The sequence below is a fragment of the Sesamum indicum genome, linkage group LG8, assembly GCF_026168435.1.
Source record: "Sesamum indicum cultivar Baizhima isolate 11 linkage group LG8, ASM2616843v1, whole genome shotgun sequence".
Classification (NCBI taxonomy): Eukaryota; Viridiplantae; Streptophyta; class Magnoliopsida; order Lamiales; family Pedaliaceae; genus Sesamum; species Sesamum indicum.
Genome location: NC_142664.1, coordinates 4,955,647 through 4,974,467, shown reverse-complemented (window position 1 = coordinate 4,974,467; position 18,821 = coordinate 4,955,647). Strand labels below are relative to the sequence as shown.

The 18,821-nt window shown below is 39.8% G+C and overlaps 1 long non-coding RNA gene across 1 annotated transcript; it reads right to left on the bottom strand.

Moving 5' to 3' along the window:
- Positions 1–231: 231 nt before the first annotated feature.
- On the bottom strand, positions 232–14,895 carry LOC105167763 (protein COFACTOR ASSEMBLY OF COMPLEX C SUBUNIT B CCB2, chloroplastic). Its single transcript, XR_016066740.1, has 7 exons — positions 14,492–14,895; positions 14,279–14,397; positions 14,047–14,117; positions 3,375–3,389; positions 1,190–1,319; positions 899–1,053; positions 232–395 (listed from the first exon to the last, which is right to left on the bottom strand). It is a non-coding gene; the product is annotated as a protein COFACTOR ASSEMBLY OF COMPLEX C SUBUNIT B CCB2, chloroplastic (long non-coding RNA).
- Between the last annotated feature and the right edge of the window lie 3,926 nt (positions 14,896–18,821).

Sequence of the window (18,821 nt, the reverse complement as noted above, 5' to 3'; positions counted from 1 at the left end):
AACATCATTAGGGAAAGTTTACTGACGACAATTGCAGGTGGTAAATATAACTATTAAGGAATATAAGACAATTAGTTATACAGAGCCAAATGAACATATCTTTCATGGAAGTTAAATGATGAAAGAGATCCATAAAAGCATAGACAATAGCTTAATCAGATTGATAATAATCTGGAAGTGGTAAATATTAAAGCACATCCCTACCACTAAATTTGTTTGCAATAGCAGCTATCATGCCTTGTCTTTCTCAGTATATGTGTAATCAATGCTAGAAGCCAACAAAAGAAAACCCTCGCTCTTCTCTATTTGACTGGGGCTTAGGCTTGAAGCTCTCGTAATTAAGTTGCACAAGTAGAGACCTTGTTCCTTAGGAATCATCTCCTTCAGTTCAAAGTCTAAATTGTTCATACATTTCATAGAGATAACATATCAGAAATGTCAAAATATCTTAAAATCATATTACCCTAGGCTAAATCCACTTGACGATTGAAAATTCTAGACATGACATAACAAAAGAAATGGTCATATCAAGTGGAAGATAGAAGGAAAATGAATGAAAATTCGCAAGTTTTACATTATTTTCTCCTTTTCTCGACTTTACTGATGAAAAGAAAAGGCCTAAGGAATAGAGTCGATAACAAGCAATATCGTCTAAACCTAATCCCCAGAGAAGAAGCTGTAGAGGAATGGTTTCTAAGTGATAAGGTAGTTATATGATTATGATCTTCTTGATGCAATTTGCTGTCAGCTAGCATTAAATATCAGAAAGAAAGGTAAACTATAAGTTGAGGGGGCAGATGTTAATAAAAATATCAAGATCATGATATTTAAATTAAAGTTAAAATGAATCAATAGCACAAACAAGATAAATGAATAGCTGTCCATGACCAGCTTATACCTGCAGCCTATTGGAAATACATAGTATCTTTCAAATTGAATAATCCAATCTTTTTAATCTGCTCTCTGAACCAATCGGGAGTGTTTTCTTTTGATAAATTTTTTCGTCGTATTCCAATAGCCACACACACGCAATGCATCTTCAACTGAGATGAGCTACAACATTTAAAGGGTTAAGATGCTTAATAAAGAAGGTGCTCACGTGCTTAAATTACGCGAATCATTCTTTTGTTGATGATTTCATCTAATTAAATAAATCTCAATATGTTAAGGGCTCAAGGTGACAACACACCATGGATATTGGGTTGGTATTACGCAACAGAACATAAGTTCCCCAAGCCAAATCTTCCTTCATGTTATCTGCAATATCCCGTGACATGATGAAGATTTGCTCAGCACTTTATGGGAAACTTTTCTGATCCCTAAGACTAGCTCCCTGCATATCCAAGTAATAACATTGCAAGCATTTCTATTGTACTCTGTCAATGCTCAAATGAAAGTAGGACCACAATTTGTGACATCTACTTCTTACGCACACCTTAGATATTTTAATGAACTGAGTAAAAATTGCAGAAACAATTCATTGTGTGGGAACAGAAAAGAAGACTTAGATGAGGCAAAACAAAAATTTTACTAATTCATTATATGGTCTTCCCTTACAACCTTTGAGCTTTTAGAGAAAGACTTGCAAAAACAGACAAAAACATAAGGGAATTAAACATTTGGAGCTTCAAAAAATGAGGACGACAGCTACTGTACAACGGTTCAAACATCCCCAGAAGTACACGTGTCAATTGTCTGGCCAAATCGAGAGGGATTAGCTGGCTCAAAATTCCCAATTCCTTCATCCTTGTAATCGCGCTCTAATTGCCTCAAAACGACGCCACTTTCACTTGTGATACTAAAATCGCCCCCAATTTCATTAGCGCCCTTGATTTGACGGCTCTCGTTCCTCCTGCTTATCCAATGCTCAACATTTAAAAGTTGCGTTTTGCCCTTGAAACGCGACATCCCTTCCTACTTTTTTAGCACATTAACCCCAAGGATCAAAGTTGGGGAATTTTGCAGCAATGGAATTATAATCCTCCCACTTTGCTTGCTCTGGACCTAAGTGTGACCACTGAATTAACACCTGCGGCACACCTACGTTGTTCCTAGGCACTAACCTTCGAGCAAGGATGGCAGCTAGGTATATCTTGAAGACTTCATCTTCAAGTTCAGAGAGGCTGACAGAAGAAAACACTTGAAACCAATCTTCTTTTTTAGCAATGAAACGTGGAAAATAGGGTGAATTTTAGACCCTGGGGGTAATTCCAGCTTGTAAGCAACCTTCCCTATCCTCTCAATCACTTTGTAAGGCCCAAAGTAAGAAAGCTTCAGCTGCTTACGAAGAGTGACAGAGGCCTGCTTGTAAGGCTGTAGCTTCAAGAATACCTCATCCCCCACTTGGAACTCTCTCTCTGTTATATTTCTGTCAGCATACACCTTCATTCTATATTGAGCTTGCTGGAGATTTTCCTTCAGTAACTGGAGAACTTTAGTTCTTTCTTGCATCAATTCAGCCACATCTGAGTGATAAGCCTTCAGATATGGCCCAATGGAAAGTTGATGATGGGGTAGCCATCGAGAGCTTGGAAGCGAGTGGTCTTCAATCCTGTGGTGAAATTCGTATTAAACCAAAACTTAGTTGGGGTCAGCCTCTGTGCCCACTTCTTAGGTTTTTGGAGACACATACACCTTAAATAATTTTTCAAGCACAGGTTTTGTTCTCTCTGTCTGTCCATGATTTGGGGATGATAAGCAGAGGACATGTCTAGAGACACTCCTAATAACGTAAACAGCTCCTTCAAGAATTTACTGGTGAAGACCTTGTTCCTATCTGATACAATGCTAACAAGTAGTCCATGTAGCTTGTAAACATTATCAAAGAATACTTTAGCAATTGAAGTGGCTGTGTATGGATGTTTGAGAGCTATGAAGTAAGAGTATTTAGTCATCCTATCGACCACAACTAGGATAGAATCCTTGCCTTCTGAGCTTGGTAATCCTTCAATGAAGCCCATGGAAACACATGACCAGGCTTGATCAGGTATTGGTAAGGGTTGAAGTAACCTAGGGTATGGATTGTTCTCATGCTTTGCCCTCTGACAGGCCTCACATTTCTTCACTCACTCTTGCACATCAATCTTCATAGTGGGCCAATAGAACAGTGATTTGATCCTCTAATAAACGCCTTGAATGCCAAAGTGCCCCCTGAAAGATGAATCATGCATTCTCTTAAGGATTTTCTCTCTGGTTCCTCCATGACTGCCAATACAAACCCTGCCTCCTCTACTTAATATTCCAGATTCATGACTGTAATCAGGGAAAGATGCCACATCTATGGTCTTAGCTTGGATCACTGTCTGAAAAAGTGTATTGCCCTCATAACTAGTTTAAACCTCTTGCATCCCTAGAGGGATCTGTGTGGAGATGGCATTGGTGTGAGGTTCCTCTCCATTGTGCTGCACTGTAGAAAGGGCATCTGCAGCTTTATCTTCATTGCCTTTCTTATATTGGACTTCATAGCTAAGTCCTAACAGCTTTGTCACCCACTTTTGTTGTAGCATTGAATCCACTCTTTGGTCAAGGATGTGTTTGAGGCTATTTTGATCTGTCCTTATGATGGAGTGGTGCCCAAGTAAGTAATGTCTCCATTTGGTAACAGCTAAGAGCAAAGCCAAGAATTCCTTTACATAAGTGGATAACCCCAGGTTCTTTGTGAGTATTAGTAGCAACTCCTTCATGTGCCTTCATGTGATACGATGTGCCCCAAGTATCTACTTCTTTCTGAGCAAAGGAACATGTACTTTTCTTGACATATAAGTGGTGCTTCCTCAGCAATTGCATCACCATTTTGAGATGTACCAAGTGCATTCCCCAATCCTTACTGTAGATTAGGATATCATCAAAAAAAAAATTTCAAAAAACCGCTTGTACCTAGGCGGGGGGTTTGGCGGAGCCCTACCTGTTTATTACCTCAGAAACAATTATAGTGTGTACAATTGAAAAATGGTAAACAAGGAGTAATTACTACCTTTACAGTTAAAAGATTCTAATATATGTGCAACATTAGTGATTAACACTAGAAAGCAAAGTCTATCTCAGCCTAGAAAACAAATAGAATTTGACCTATAGACATGCCCATCCTTTTTATATGGTGGTTGGACCTGCTGCGTAGTGCCCCCAGCCAATCTCTCCCCCAATGCCCGACCAAAAATCTATCTCAAAGCATCACACAAGCTCACCGGCGAAGGTAGGGAGTACCCAGTTTATGAAGTCGGATAATGCCTCGCAGTACTCCTGTAATGTGTTCTTGATACATAACCCGAGTCAATTGTTGAGAAGCGGCGTCTTTCGCAAGATGATCAGCCGCTCCATTAGCCTCTCGAAAAATATGTCGTACGTCCGATCCTAATTCTTGTTGGAGCTGCAAAATTTGCATAATCAAATGTTGCACCTCCCACATCCCAGATGCTCATGACTATAAGAGTTGGAGGACTATGGTAGCATCCACCTCAACCACTATGCCAGACAACAATAAGCTTTGAGACCACAATAGTGGTTGTGCCTAAAGCAAACTGGTACGCTAGACACACCTATCCAACTGCATCCTGAATAATGCCTGTCCTTACTGTCGGCCCGGGATTCTCGAACAAGGACCCATCCGAATTAAGCTTGAACCACGCTGGAGAGGGGGTAGTCAGCCGCACCACTCTGGGTGCCATTGGCCTGAAGCAGAAACCTGCCAAAGCCCGGTGCAAGTCACCCTTCCACTGTATACTCGTCATGATCCGTGCTGCATATAGTGTGCGAAGATGGTGCTAAACCTCCAATATGATACCCATGGCCGTAAATTATACCCCATGATATTTTGCAGTATTCCGCTGTGTCCAAGTAGACCAAAGGATCAGAAATGTACCAAAATACGGATATGCAAATCTGAGTGAAACAGAGTGGAGTGCCGTCAAAAGTGCACCGTACAAAGTAGATCCCCCATTTCACAAAGCTGAAGCCCAAAGACGTTAGTAAAGTACTGCCACACATCCGGAACTACTGCACCTTATACAAATAGATCGGAGATGCTCTCCTCTGCCTCGCAACATTGGCATTTTGATAGGAAACTAAAGCCCTTTCGCTTCATGCGTGTATCCATTGGGATCCAGTCCTGAAAAAGCCACCACAAGAAGACGAACACCATTGGCCGCAAGGAATGGTGCCATATATTTGTAAAAAGTTGCCGCCGAGGGGACGCCACTCGAATAGTCTCCCAGGCTAATGTCATGGAAAACGTTCCGTTACTCAACGCGGTACACACAATTTTTTTCCTTCTGTCCTGCTACAATAGAAATTTGGCAAATAACCTGTGCGGTCTGTGGCTGGACTATCATGAAGATTCTGAAGACATTCCATTCTCCCTCATGCCAATAGTAGCATACTAGTTCCATAGTTTCGGGAGCCCCGCGAACAAGCTGGGCTAAAGGTTTCTCACCAAAGCAATATCATGCCAGGAAGGCACTGACCCCTAGCCCAAAGTCCACATCCCTGATGCGACACAGGCGATGCCAAACGGAGGAATGGTTGCGATTATACGACACATGAGTAGGGTGAAGGGTCCTACAATAGTGGTCATGCAAGAAGTCAAACCACAAGGATGATTTTAGCCGAAATTTCCATCAAAGCTTCATGGAAAAAGCCCGAACATACTCCGCCAAAATCTGAATACCCAAACCACCTTCTGCTACTGGGCTACGCATCTTATCCCATGAAGACCAATGAATATGCTGGTGGCCATTGTACGAGCCCCAAAAGAAACCATTGAATATGCGCTTCATAGTTATCAAGACAGATTTAGGTGGATGAATTACTTGAAGCAGAAGTAAGGGCGTAGCCTGCAACACACTTCGAATCAAGGCCACCCACCATGTAGTATGTCATGTAATCTGGAGATGAACGAATCAAACAAACATGCCTTCCTATTGCCCTTGTACAGAGGGGCTCCCAAGTATGTGACTGGGAGATATTTTAGCTGGTAACGCATAACGTGTTGTACCTCCTGCAATTATGACGACGGCACCTACCGGCTCAGAATAAAAGCACTCTTTGCGCTATTTATCAGCTGTCCCGACACTCGCTCATATACGTGGAGAAAATCACGGAGTAACCCCATGTCCTGCCTGCAGATGTTAGTAAAGATCATCATATCATCGGCATATGCTAGGTGGGATACCCGAACCCAACCTAGTGATTGGTAATACATCGTCGGGTGCGCCGCAAAAAGCATATCCAGACCTTGAGATAAGTAATCAACAGCAAGCACAAATAATGCCGGGGATAAAGGATCCCCCTGTCGTAAGTCGCGTGTCGAATGAAAGAATCAAGCATGCTCTCCATTCACTATGACCGAGAACCAACAGTTTGAGACAGCATTAACCACCAATCCAACACTACAGGAGCCATCTAGTCCAAAACTTGAAAAAGGAACTCCCTATTGACCCGATTATATGCCTTGGCCATATCAAGTTTAAAGATTACATTCGCCTCCGGCCGACTAGACTCCAATAAGTGAACCAATTCTTGCGCCAAATGAACATCATCACCCAACAATCATCCTAGGACAAACCCACTCTGGGATGGGGCTAACACCTTCGGAAAGACATGACCAAGCATGATGGAAATCAGCTTCGTGCAGATCTTATTTGTAACATTACACAAACTTATATGTTGGTACGTACTCCAAGAAGCTAGGTTGACGATCTTTGGTATAAGAGAGATGGTAGTAGCTGCGAAGCTCTTCGGCATCGCTATGCACGGAAAAACTCAAATACTGCACAAAAAACATCTTCTTAGACGAGATCCCAGCAGGTATGATAGAAAATCGCCCCAAATCCATCTTGCCCTGCAACACTCTCCGGCCCAATTCAGAAAACCGCCTCCTGAACCTCTGCCATCGTCGGCATGGTTGCACAAGAAACACCTATCCTCATCTGTCAGGCCATCCTCTAGGCAATCTCGGTCCATCTCGTTGGGAAACATCGGAGCAAATAGGAGCTGCTCAAAGAAAGAAGCCACAGATCTCTTAATTGCTATTGGATCAGTTAAAATCTCCCCCTCATGCTGTATCTCAAAGATCATACCATGAAACCTCCTCTTCTTGACTAAACTGTGGAAATATCTTGTGTTCCGCTCCCCGTCTTTGACCCATTTGATTTCGGCCTTCTGTTTCCAAAAAAAGTCCGCTTGGCTCAACACCCAGACCAACGCTTCCGAGCACCGACTCTGCTCCACGAGCGTGCGATCACAAGGATCAAGATAATATGCCTCATCAGCCTCCTTGAGATCTCGCTCCGCCGCTGCAACTTTATCAAACACATTCCCAAAGACTGTTTTGTTTCATTCCTTCAGACAGTGCTTCAAGCGAGTTAATTTTTGCTGAAGATGAACCATACCACTCCCGATCTTCGGATATTGCCAATTTCGACGAACAACCTCAAGAAATACAGGGTGCGTGCTCAACATGTGCTGAAACCGAAAAAACGACGCCTTTTGCTTCATAATAGTCTCTACAACAACCAATAATCCATGATGATCCGATTTGGAGAGCTCTAGATGAGTAACCTGTATTTTCGGGAATATGTCCACCCAGCTATCAATCACCAGGACCCGATCTAGACGTCTTCGTAACCGACGACTATACTAGGTGTAAGGGCTCCTAGTAAAATCGGCATCTGTAAGGGCACAATCCGCAATAGTATCATTAAAATCCGACACTATGATACCACTCGGGGCAGCACCCCCCAACCGTTCCTTTGGGCAGAGGACAATATTAAAATACCCTCCCACAATCCAAGGCGAGCAGCCAACAGAAATCAACTGAAGAGCATCCCAAAGGCCACGCCACTCCATCATATCGCGTTTAGCATATATCGTTGTAACAAACAACGATTTTGGCGACTTATTTGATTCCAAACGGAGGTGAAGAAACAACTCATGATCTAGAAAGACCCGACACTGTAACTCTGGGCCCCAAAAAAATCATATCTGATTCACACAATTCGAGACCACCTCCTGAAAACCCAGCCGCCTCGCCATAAACCTCCCTTCAAGAGAGATCATAGGCTCCATGATAACCAGAAAATCCAGGTGATGTTGTTCTCTGACCCGATATAAGACCTTCTGCGTAGAATCATTCCCAATTCCCCGAACATTCCAAAATAATCCTTTCATTGATCAAGGGAGAGTAGATTGTACTATACTCCTCGTGATAATACTACAGGATGGGGAGACCGCCTTCCCACGATCTGGCGAAGCAAAATGATTGTAGGTGCATCTTCCATGGACCGACCTCGCCGATGGCGTGCCAACCTCCTAGAGACATCCTCCTCATCCATCTGAAGTTCGCCCTCCCCCATCGGGCCGAAAGCCTCATGCTCTGTAACTGCGGCACAGTTAGGCAACTCTTGACCCGCTGTATTTTCCAGACATTCTGGCAGCTCACAAGGCATACCCGCTGTCTGGGGTGCTAGCACAGCGCATGTATTTGCCTGCTCATCTTCAGGCCTCGTGCCAGACGGACCACCAGACTCTCTCAACTTAGGAACCACCATCTCCTTCCCACTCCTAGAATGGTGTTCAACTGTCAGTGTAGTGTATGAGTCGACTGATTTTGTGACACAACTAGGTTTCGTTGTTCCGTCATTCACATCATCTGCCAAGTGCACCACCTCTTCCACCACTATTTTGGACATCTTTATGGGACACAGGTTCCTGCGATTCACCCTCCGCCCCTTTAGAGCCACTAGTAGAAGCCCCAAGGCGTGACCGGGCTGCACTATCATAACAAACCACATGCTTTCCTTTACGACGATCTCTCAAGTCTTTTTGCGCCCGCTGTGCATCAAATTTCACATGGAGATCCTCCTGATCAAGGATAGGCAGTTGAGGACCATCCCTATTCGCTGGCCAAACCGGGGCCTTTTGACTTGTGCTTCTCATAGCACTCATCTTCATCATGTCCTAACTGCTTGCAAGCCCCACAATACTTATAAAGTCGCTCGTGAATCACAGGCCGGATGAGCACTTCTATCCCAATCCCTAGGCCAATTTTTATCTGTAGCGACTCAAATAAATTAATCTCAAGAAAATTTCCCTACCAAGGCATAAAGAAATGATAGGGATAATCGAGTAATTTCATCAGAAGAAAAACCTCAGCACCTTCATTCCCTGATCCCGAGAACACCCATCGGGCGAAATGAGGATGTCTCAAAAGATACCGATAGTGGTGGAGGACGCACACCTACATCGACAACAGCATCACGATAAAACCGCACCAGAGGCGACAAGCCCCTTGCCGTAGCAGACATACAACCAATAAGTCAGGCCTAGTCAAACCCCAAATGGGTAGTCAAACCCCCAAATGGGTTCAGTCAAATTAGTCAAACCCTAGTCCAACAACTCCTAGTCAGCAACATGTAGCCGCCTAGTTACCGCTCACACAACGCCTAGTCAGCACTCAGTAAGTTGCCTAGTCAGACCTCTAACAATGCTCTGGCGAGACCTCCGACGAAGCACCGGCGACAGCCCAACCACCATCGGAAACTCCGGCAAAATCGACGCAGAAACAAGTGGAAAACCCACAAAGACCAAAATCAAATCAACAGCAACAACAACAAATTCCAGCAGCAACTCACAGCAAATCCGTGAACGAAGTCGGAGCAGCAGTAGTGAATCAACAGCGCAGCAGCACAGAATGAACAATGTAGCAGCAGTGAACGAAACAGCAAAAAATCCGACGAAATTCACAGAAAATCCGACGAATTAAACACTCAGATCAGCCTCCAAACCAATAGAAATCCAGAAACAACAATAGTAATCCAATAGCAACAATAGCGAACCAACAGATGAACAACAACACGCAGCAGCAGAAACTATGAAAGAAATTGACGAAATTCGCAGAAAATTTGACAAATTAGAGAAATTCCATACGAAATTTAGCTTCCAAAACCAAAACCAACAGCAAGCAAACCAAATCTACCAAATTCAGAGATGAAATCCTTCACAAACCCTCGCAAAAATTCAGAAAAAATGCACGACAATCAACACTTGAGCCAACCTCAATTCTTAATGAAAATCCAAATTGAAGGATGGTAAATGTTCCCCATGTGATGGGGAATCGATTGATATAAATGGCAGCCAAAAAATTCGTCGGAACAACGGTGGAATGAACGAGAGAAGTAGCCGGCAAGAAACATGGCAAAAAGCTGCGAACGCCTTTCAACCGCAGATCTACGGCGCATTGCTTCTTCGACAGCCACACGCGCGGCATGGTGGTGACTGTCTTCAGACAGCGGGAAGAAAAAATCCGGCGACCGGCCGGCAGCGGCAGCAGGGCATAATTAATGTAGTGTGTGTGCAAAAAATTGAGAAGGTTTTTTCTATTTTTGGAAGTCAGTATTAGATTTAGATTGTACTCTTTCAGAAAATACTAACACAAGTCTCCTCAGATAGGGTTCAAACACAGCATTCATAAGAGCCTGGAATGTTGAGGGGGCATTGCATAGCCGGAAGGGTATAACCAAGAATTCATAGTGCCTACTGTGTGTAATGAAGCTGGTCTTGGGGATGTGCTCCTTCCTCATTCTAATTTGAAAATAGCCTGACCTGATATCAACTTTAGAGAACTTAGCACCATGTAACACATCCAACAGGTCATCAATTACAAGAATAGGGAAGTTATCTTCCACTATAAGCTTGTTAAGGTACCTATAGTCAAGACACATCTTCCATCCTCCATCTTTTTTCTTTACTAGTAGAACTAGGAAAGCAAAAGAGCTTTGACTAGGCCTTATAATACCACTATCTAGCATTTCCTTGACAATCCTTTCTTTTCTAGTCTTTTGACCATAGGCACACTTATAGGGGTGTAGTTTCTGGGTATTGCCTCTGGAAGTAGCTCAATGCAGTGTTGAATCCTCCTCTCTGGTGGCAATGAATGTGGATCCTGGAATAGAACATCATACAGTTGCAACAATTCCAGCACCTTTGTGTTTTCTGCCTCCCCTTGTGGTGTCCTATGGCTTAGCAACAGTTCCTCTTGTATCTCAGGGCTTTTCCTCCTCATCAGTTGTGCCAGTGAGTGAGTGATAAGGCTTTCCCTCCAGCTTTGTAAGGGAGGGCCTTGAGAATTAACTTGTCTGTGCCTTGACTAAGAGTTACCTTCCCTTGATGGAAATCCAATTATAGTGGATTGTAAATACTAAACCAATCACAACCTAATACCAAGTCATAACCTCCTAGTTTGAGTAAACTGATTGGGTGAGTGAACTTGTAACCCTGAATCTCCCAGTTAAACTTGGGGCAAGTTAGCTGGCTAGTAAGTTTACTGGCATGTGCAACTCTAATTAACATGGGAGTAGTGTTTTCAGGTTTACAACCAAAGATTTCAGTAATCTTTTCATCCAAGAAGTAATGAATGCTGCCACTGTCTATGAGGATGAGGATTTCCTTGTCTCTAACTAGTCCATCAATCTTTAAGGTTCTGCAATTGACCTCACCTCTCATAGCATGTAAGGAAGCATTAAGATCCTCCTCAATTTCAGTTCCTGCCTCAGTGATCTGCTTCCCTTGTTCAGCTTCATCATAGTCCCTTGACTCCTCATCACTTAACAACATGTAAACTTGCCTATACTTTCATTTATGCCCTAGAACATACGGTTTATCACACCTGTAACATAAGTTTTTATCTTGTTTTGCCCTCACTTCAGCTTCATTGAGGAATCTCTTTGCCTGTATAGGTGGTCTGGGTGGGGGGTTTCTATTTGGTGGTTTGAAGGGTGGTTTTGGTTGTAGGTTTCTGTTGGGGTGGTGAGCTCTTTTGAGGAAGGGATTAACAGTTTGTTCTTGTTTCATGGCAATAGTGACAGCTTGATTGAGTGAAGTTAAGTTATAGGTTGACACAAAGGATTTCACTTCTTCCTTAAGTCCACTAATGAACTTCATCATGAAGAATTCCTCCTCTAGATTTCTGTTAAAATAACCATTTGATATTTTAACTCCTCAAATCTTTCCAAATACACATTCACAGTAGTTTCATGGTGGAGTTTATTAAACTCTGTCATAACTCTCTCGTTGTCCAACTCTTCATATCTCTTTAAGACATTAACCATCAGCTCCTCCCAAGATCTGAACTCTTTCTTCTCCACATGTCCCTGGTACCAAAGTTCAGCCTTGCCTTGCATATAGATGGATGCCATAAGCACTTTTTGGTTTTTTGGGACTGGTATTAACTGAAAATACCTTGAGCATCTCCTTATCCAGCTTCTAGCATTCTCCCCATCAAAATAGGGAAATTCTAACCAGTTCAGAGCATTGTAGGCCATTGTGCTCTGTGAACTGCTGTGTTCTTGCCTGAAAGAAATGCTTCCTTCTTGTCTAAGAGGGTTGTGTATGGAAGCCCTTGAGTTAGACCCTTTTTCCTAGTTGCAGCCAAGCCATCTCCCCATATAGATTTATTTTTATTGTTCTGTTGTAATTGCTCGACCACACTCTGAAGTTTTTGTTGAACATTTAGCAGACTATGCTCCACATTCAACATTGATGCTTGAAGATTTTCCTACACTTCCATCATTTGGTCCAAGCGTCTATGGATTTCATCCTCACTTTCCTGTCCTTTTGCCCTCTCATCTATGAACATTATGCTAGTGTTTTTTTGTGCTTCTTGTATTTCTTTCAATCTTGTTCTATCAGCCATGGTTATAGGATTGTGTTTTGTTCTAACGTCCAAGGAAACGATTGCTCTACGGCCAATTTGTAATGAACTGAGTATAAAATGTAGAAATAATTCTTAAGACATCAGCAGAAATGGATATGGGAAGAGAAAAGAAGACTGAGATGAGGAAAAACAGAGATTTTACTAATTCATTATATGGTCTTCCCTTACAACCTTTGAGCTTTTACAAAAAGAATTGCAAAAAAAAGAAAAATATAAGGGAATTAAAGTTGCAATGCCATTAAAACTTCATCGGACTCTGGGTCGCATTTGTCCTTCCTCCACCTGCGACTGGTAGCTTGTTTCTTTGTCTGGAGCTTCAAAAATGAGGACGACAGCCACTGTAACAATAGCTTAAACATCTTTAGCCATACACGTGTCAGTTGTTTGGCCAAATCGAGAGGGGTTAGCTGGCTCAAAATTCCCAATTCCTTCATCTTTGTAATCGCGTCCTAAATGCCTCAAAACGACGTCGCTTTCACTTGAGATTTTAAAATCGCCCCCAATTTCATTAGCGCCCTTGATCTGACGCCTCTCATTCTTCCTGCTCATCCAATGCTCAACATTTAAAGTCGCGTTTTGCCCTTGAAACGCGACAGATATGAATATTTCGAACGAAATGCATAAAATCCCCCTGTGTTTTAAAAAGTATGCAAAATAAACCCTCTTGTTATGAGAATAGGCTAAAAACCCCCCTATATTTTGTAAAACTCAGCTCAATCGCCCCCTCTCCGTTAAATCTAACTAACGGTGTTAATTTTTAAAAAAAATGACTGTTATACCCTTATTTATTATATATTATTTCTTATATTAATGACCGTTGGATCTTTTTTTATCAAATACTAATCGTTAGATCTAATCAATTAATCTCAACCGTTAGATTTTAAAAAAATAAAAGGTCTACCAAACGCAGTAGATGCGCGTCTTCTCCACTTCTTGTTAGTTGCTAATAGACAGAGGGTTTTTTGCTGACTAAAACAAAACAGGAGGGGGTTTTTTAGCCTATTTTGAAAAATAGGAGGATGCTTTTTGCATACTTTCTAAAACACATGGGGTTTTATGAATTTTATCCTTAATATTTCATCATAAATCTATTCTCCAGCCGAGACACAATACTTTATCCACAGAATTACCATTCTACTCGACTGTGTTCCCTATAAATCAAGCTTAGAACAACTCTTTCAAATCAAACAGGATATTAAGAATAGCTAACCTATAGAAACTTATAAGCATTTGAATGGCAATTTGCACCATTAATGCATTCACAATTTTGAAAACTCTAAAACGTACTTACAGCATATCATTTTGTTCCCAACCCTCCAATGAATTAAAAAAGTTGTTACCTTAGAAATTTTCCAAGATACGGAACCACTGCTGAAAATGCAGCTAGACAAAGTCCTAAAACCTCCGTTCTCTACAAAATACCAAGAAAGCATACGTAGTAAAAACATATATTAGGTAAATTACCATGCTTTTAACAAAGGCCCACACAAGAAAAGCAACAGCCAGAGAAACCCAACGACTCAACAGAGCAAGCAAAAAGAGGATTTAAAGACAACCAAGAAAACTCATTACGAGCTGAGCTGGAGTAATGGATGAAGAATTTGATCCCACAAAATGATTCAACTCCAAAAGCGTCCCAAATGCATATCCAATGTATCTCGGCAAGTACAACTCATCCAATCCAGGTTTTCCTAACAAAACTATGAAAAAAGGTGGAAATTCATCAAATAAGTTCCCATAAAACACGAGCAAACACGGACCAACGAGTGAAAAAGGGGATCATACCAAGAGTGAAGCGAAGAACTGAGAGGTTGAGCTGTTGCTGTTCGGGGGTAGTTTTCTGGGAGCAGAAAATTTTGATGGTGAACTTCGAGGGGAAGTTGAATTTGGCGCGAGATGTTAACGGAATTCACGGACTTAGGGGGAGGGCGGCAGTGCCACTGCTCATTTTTGCTTCCACCGTTGCAGATTATGGGAACAAAACCCGAAATTGAGAGCTACACAATAAGAAGGAAAAAGTAAAAATAAAAAACATAGTCGGGTTCACTCAGGTGTGGTGCACGTGACATTTTGGAGACCCGAGCCGAGCTTATTTTTAAAGAACCCGCTATGCTTGAAGAAATTTTTGGTGTCTGTAGCTTCTAAGTAGTTCCAATTCTAATTACCGCCAATATTTAGCAATTAATCATATAAGTATATATGAATACACACAGATTACTCCTAAATGCAACTCTCATATCGACTATTAAAATCAAATAGAAAATATTTGTTTGAAAGTTATCGTTCGTACTAATTGAGCTAACAAAGATTGATAGTTCGTGGAACATATTAGCTGTTTCGATAATTTTTTTTTTTGTAGTGTATTTTAAAAATTTTTGTCTATTTTCATTTGACAAAATATACATGATCGAGTTTCAAAACCATTTTTTTTCCCAAAAATCCCGTCTATTAAGACACCCAATGGATTTTCAAACGTATTAGATATTTTAAGGGAAAAATGCAAGCAATCTCCAGTGATATTACAAATAAATAAATTACATCTTTATAAAAAAAAAAATAGCATCTTACCTCCATATTTTTTCTTTTGGATAATTAAACTCCCCTCCTCTAAAATTTGGTGAAATTACACATAGACCTCTTGTGGTTTAAGAAATTACATCTAGCACCGCTCATATTTGTTTTCGTCTAAAGAATAAGTCCCTCAATTAGTTAAAATTTATCGAATTTGCTGATATTAACAAAAAAATAGAAAAAACAATCTATATTAACCCATGATTGACCTATATCGACTTATTGTATGTCAAATAAATCTTCTTATAACCAAATTACTCTCATATGTTTTCACGCGTTCAAGCATGTGGAAGGTATATCTTCATCGTTATAAGGATAGTTTAGTCGAAAAAAAAGTTATTTGACCTGTAATAAGTCAGTAATCAGTCAATCATGAGTAATATCAACTTTTATTCAATTTTTTTTGTTAATATTAGTAAATTCAGTAAATTTTGACTAATGGGAGGACTTATTTATTAGACGGAGGCAAACTTTAGGAGTGCTAGATGTTTTTCAAACCACAAAGGGTCTATGTGTAATACACCAAAACTTAGAAAAGGAAATTGTAATTTTCCCTTGTTTTTATATAAAGAGTGATTTGTTCATTTATAATATCATAAAGGATAAATTGCTATTCATCCGATATTTTAATGTTGTTCCTGATGCCAATCTGAGGCTGAGAAAATTCATGGTGAATCAAGTACTATAATAAATAATAAATATAATATAGTAATTATCATCTTGACATTTGAGAATAAAACAATATTAAAGGAAATAAATGTTGATTCCCTGCAGTCATATTGGAAAATGCATAACTAATTATTTTATTTCGAAAAATTGGGGCGTAAAATCTTGTATGGTTCTAACTTTTAAAAGTTGGGTTCCCTTTCTCTGTTTTGGTCTATGCAACACATACCCTTATCTTTATCTTTAAACCACGAAACATGCATTAAATTTTATGATTATTTAAGACTTCTATATACAATTAAACCATAGAATAGTCTTTTGCTTTTGCAATTTAATCTTCATCTGCTATAATTTTTAAAACAATATTTTATTATACTTTTTCCTTTTTAACTATATATATCATATTTTAAAATATTATAAAATGTATTTTCGTTTTGGAAATTGAAAAATTATTGAATGGGGAAAAAAAATAAGATTTTCATTTGATCTTTTGGAGTTAATTGTATTTTATCCTCGTGTGAACGCACTAATATGCATAAACCTCCTTTGGGCAATGCTATCCTAAAACTTTTAGAAAGAAGCTCATTGTCTCCTACATTAGAGGGTTACGTTGCCTAATTTTTTAAAAATTTGCATGTTTGGGTCATTTTATTTTGTAGTTTTCAAACTTGTTTTTAAGTGTTTTGGTTGATTTTGTGTATCTATAGCCCAACTGTACATATATAATTAGAAAATATAATTTATTTTAGTCCACTCACAACTAAATAAATTATATGCATATTCATACATATATATATATATATATATATAAGAGACATAATTTGACAATGAACAGTACTTTTTGTCTCCCACTAACTAACATTAAACATACTATACTTATTTTATATTATCTCCAAAAACAAATCCAAAGATATACACTATCTCTAATTTATACTTATTTATTTTTATTTTTCTCTTTCTATCTCCACAAACCACCCCAAAATAAATTAAAAACAAAACCAAACATAATGAGGCTCGAAATATCTTTAGGCAACAGATAGGGGCTTGCTTTGAGGCTTTACACAAAGTTTCTGAAACTCCATGCTAAGGGGCGGAGGAGAGGAGAGAAAGCAGATAGGGAGTGGGAGTGGGAGAGTTTGAAAAGCAAAGGGCACCAGAGAAAGAACAAATATAAGATATGTTAGTGCTTTTGCAACTTTCTATCTTTTGGTAGTGGGGATGAAACAATGACTTTTCCTTCCCCTCCTCTATTTGTTTTCCTACTCTCTCCCCACCCACTAATTCTCTGTGTTGGACACCTACTCAAATTTCGTGTTATCTATTTGCATATATTGAATTATGCGTTATTTGAATAAAACCTCATCTGGATACTATTCTGATATGAGCATACAATTGTAGCTACATTATATATTTATTTTGCCACGTGTTTATTGGAAAAAAATATCTTCTTTTTATTATTAAATACTTGCAAAATATGTGATATTTAGGTTTTGATGAAGTAATTAATAGAGGAAATAGAGCTAAACAAGTGGGACAGGAAAGACAAAATTTTGTAGAAAGAAACAATGTGACAGATTTGCATTTTCACAATTCTAATACATTAGACACAATCGCAAAGGAGGATTTTTGTAGGGCTATCCTCACCTGCTGGTGTTTGTGGGGAGCTAGAAATAGACTCATCCAAGTTTCATCGATGGAGAAGATTAGATGTTACGAAAATGCTCTCAAGAAAAAGAGGTAAAGCATGTTCTGTTTTCCTTAGAGAAGTTGATTTTTTTGAGCGTTGATCCGAATTATGTGTTTTAAGCTCTTTCAATTTTGCAATAATATACTGTCTTTTTCTTAAAAAAAAATAATCAATCTTTTACTAGTTTTTGAATTTTATGATCGATTGATCATATTTATCCTATTAAAGAATTGCTATATTCGTAGAACTTTTATACATATAAATTATAATTAAATTTAATAAATTCCTAACAAGCAAAGAGAAAAGTTAGGAGGAACAACATGTCACACAAAAGAAGCAAAGATTAAGAGCAACATGGCATTCAGCCCAACAATTCACAAGTTATTTTGAAGAGATTGACACGCACGTGATGTTGGGATAACCCCACGTGCACCCTCCATGTAAGCCGCTTTTCTCTCTCCTCCTCTCATCACTTTCCAAAGTTCACGCGCTATTCTTGATAAAAAGTGTAAAATTAGTCCCATAATTTATGATTATTTTATATTTGACCCCAAATTTTATAAAATTTTAAAATTAACTCAAGCTCCATTTGAAACTACAAAAATGAAAATCCAAATTATTGCGAAAAAAAAAAACCCCACATTGGGACAGAAGGGCCTTTTTTTCTTTTCAACTTTTAATGTAATATCGGGATAATTTTAAAATTCTATAAAACGTGGAGTCAAGTAGGAAATAACCCAACTATGGGACTGATCCCAAACCCTAAAGTAGGTACTTCTCTCCGTCTTCTCCCCTTTCCCTCCGCCGGGGCCGACGAATCGGAACCACCACCGAGAAGATGGGTTGCGTCCCAACAAAGACCGTGAAGAAGTCCTCCCAACAAGTGATCGAGCCTTACTACTCGAAGATGACGCTGGATTTCCACACCAACAAGAAGGTTCTAAAAGAAGTCGCCATCATCCCCTTGAAGCTCCTCTGAAACAAGATTGTTGGGTTCTATATGTTGGGAATGAATAATGTAACCATCTTGTCCCACATAGATAGTATAAACACCTTTTCTTCTATATATATTAAACCAACTTGTTACCTTTAAACTGAGAAGTGTGGATAGGTGAATTTTGGAAGAAACACCACATGCGTCTGCCCACCTGATCGGGGCTGGGCTGGGCACGCGAGGTTATATACTTTTTT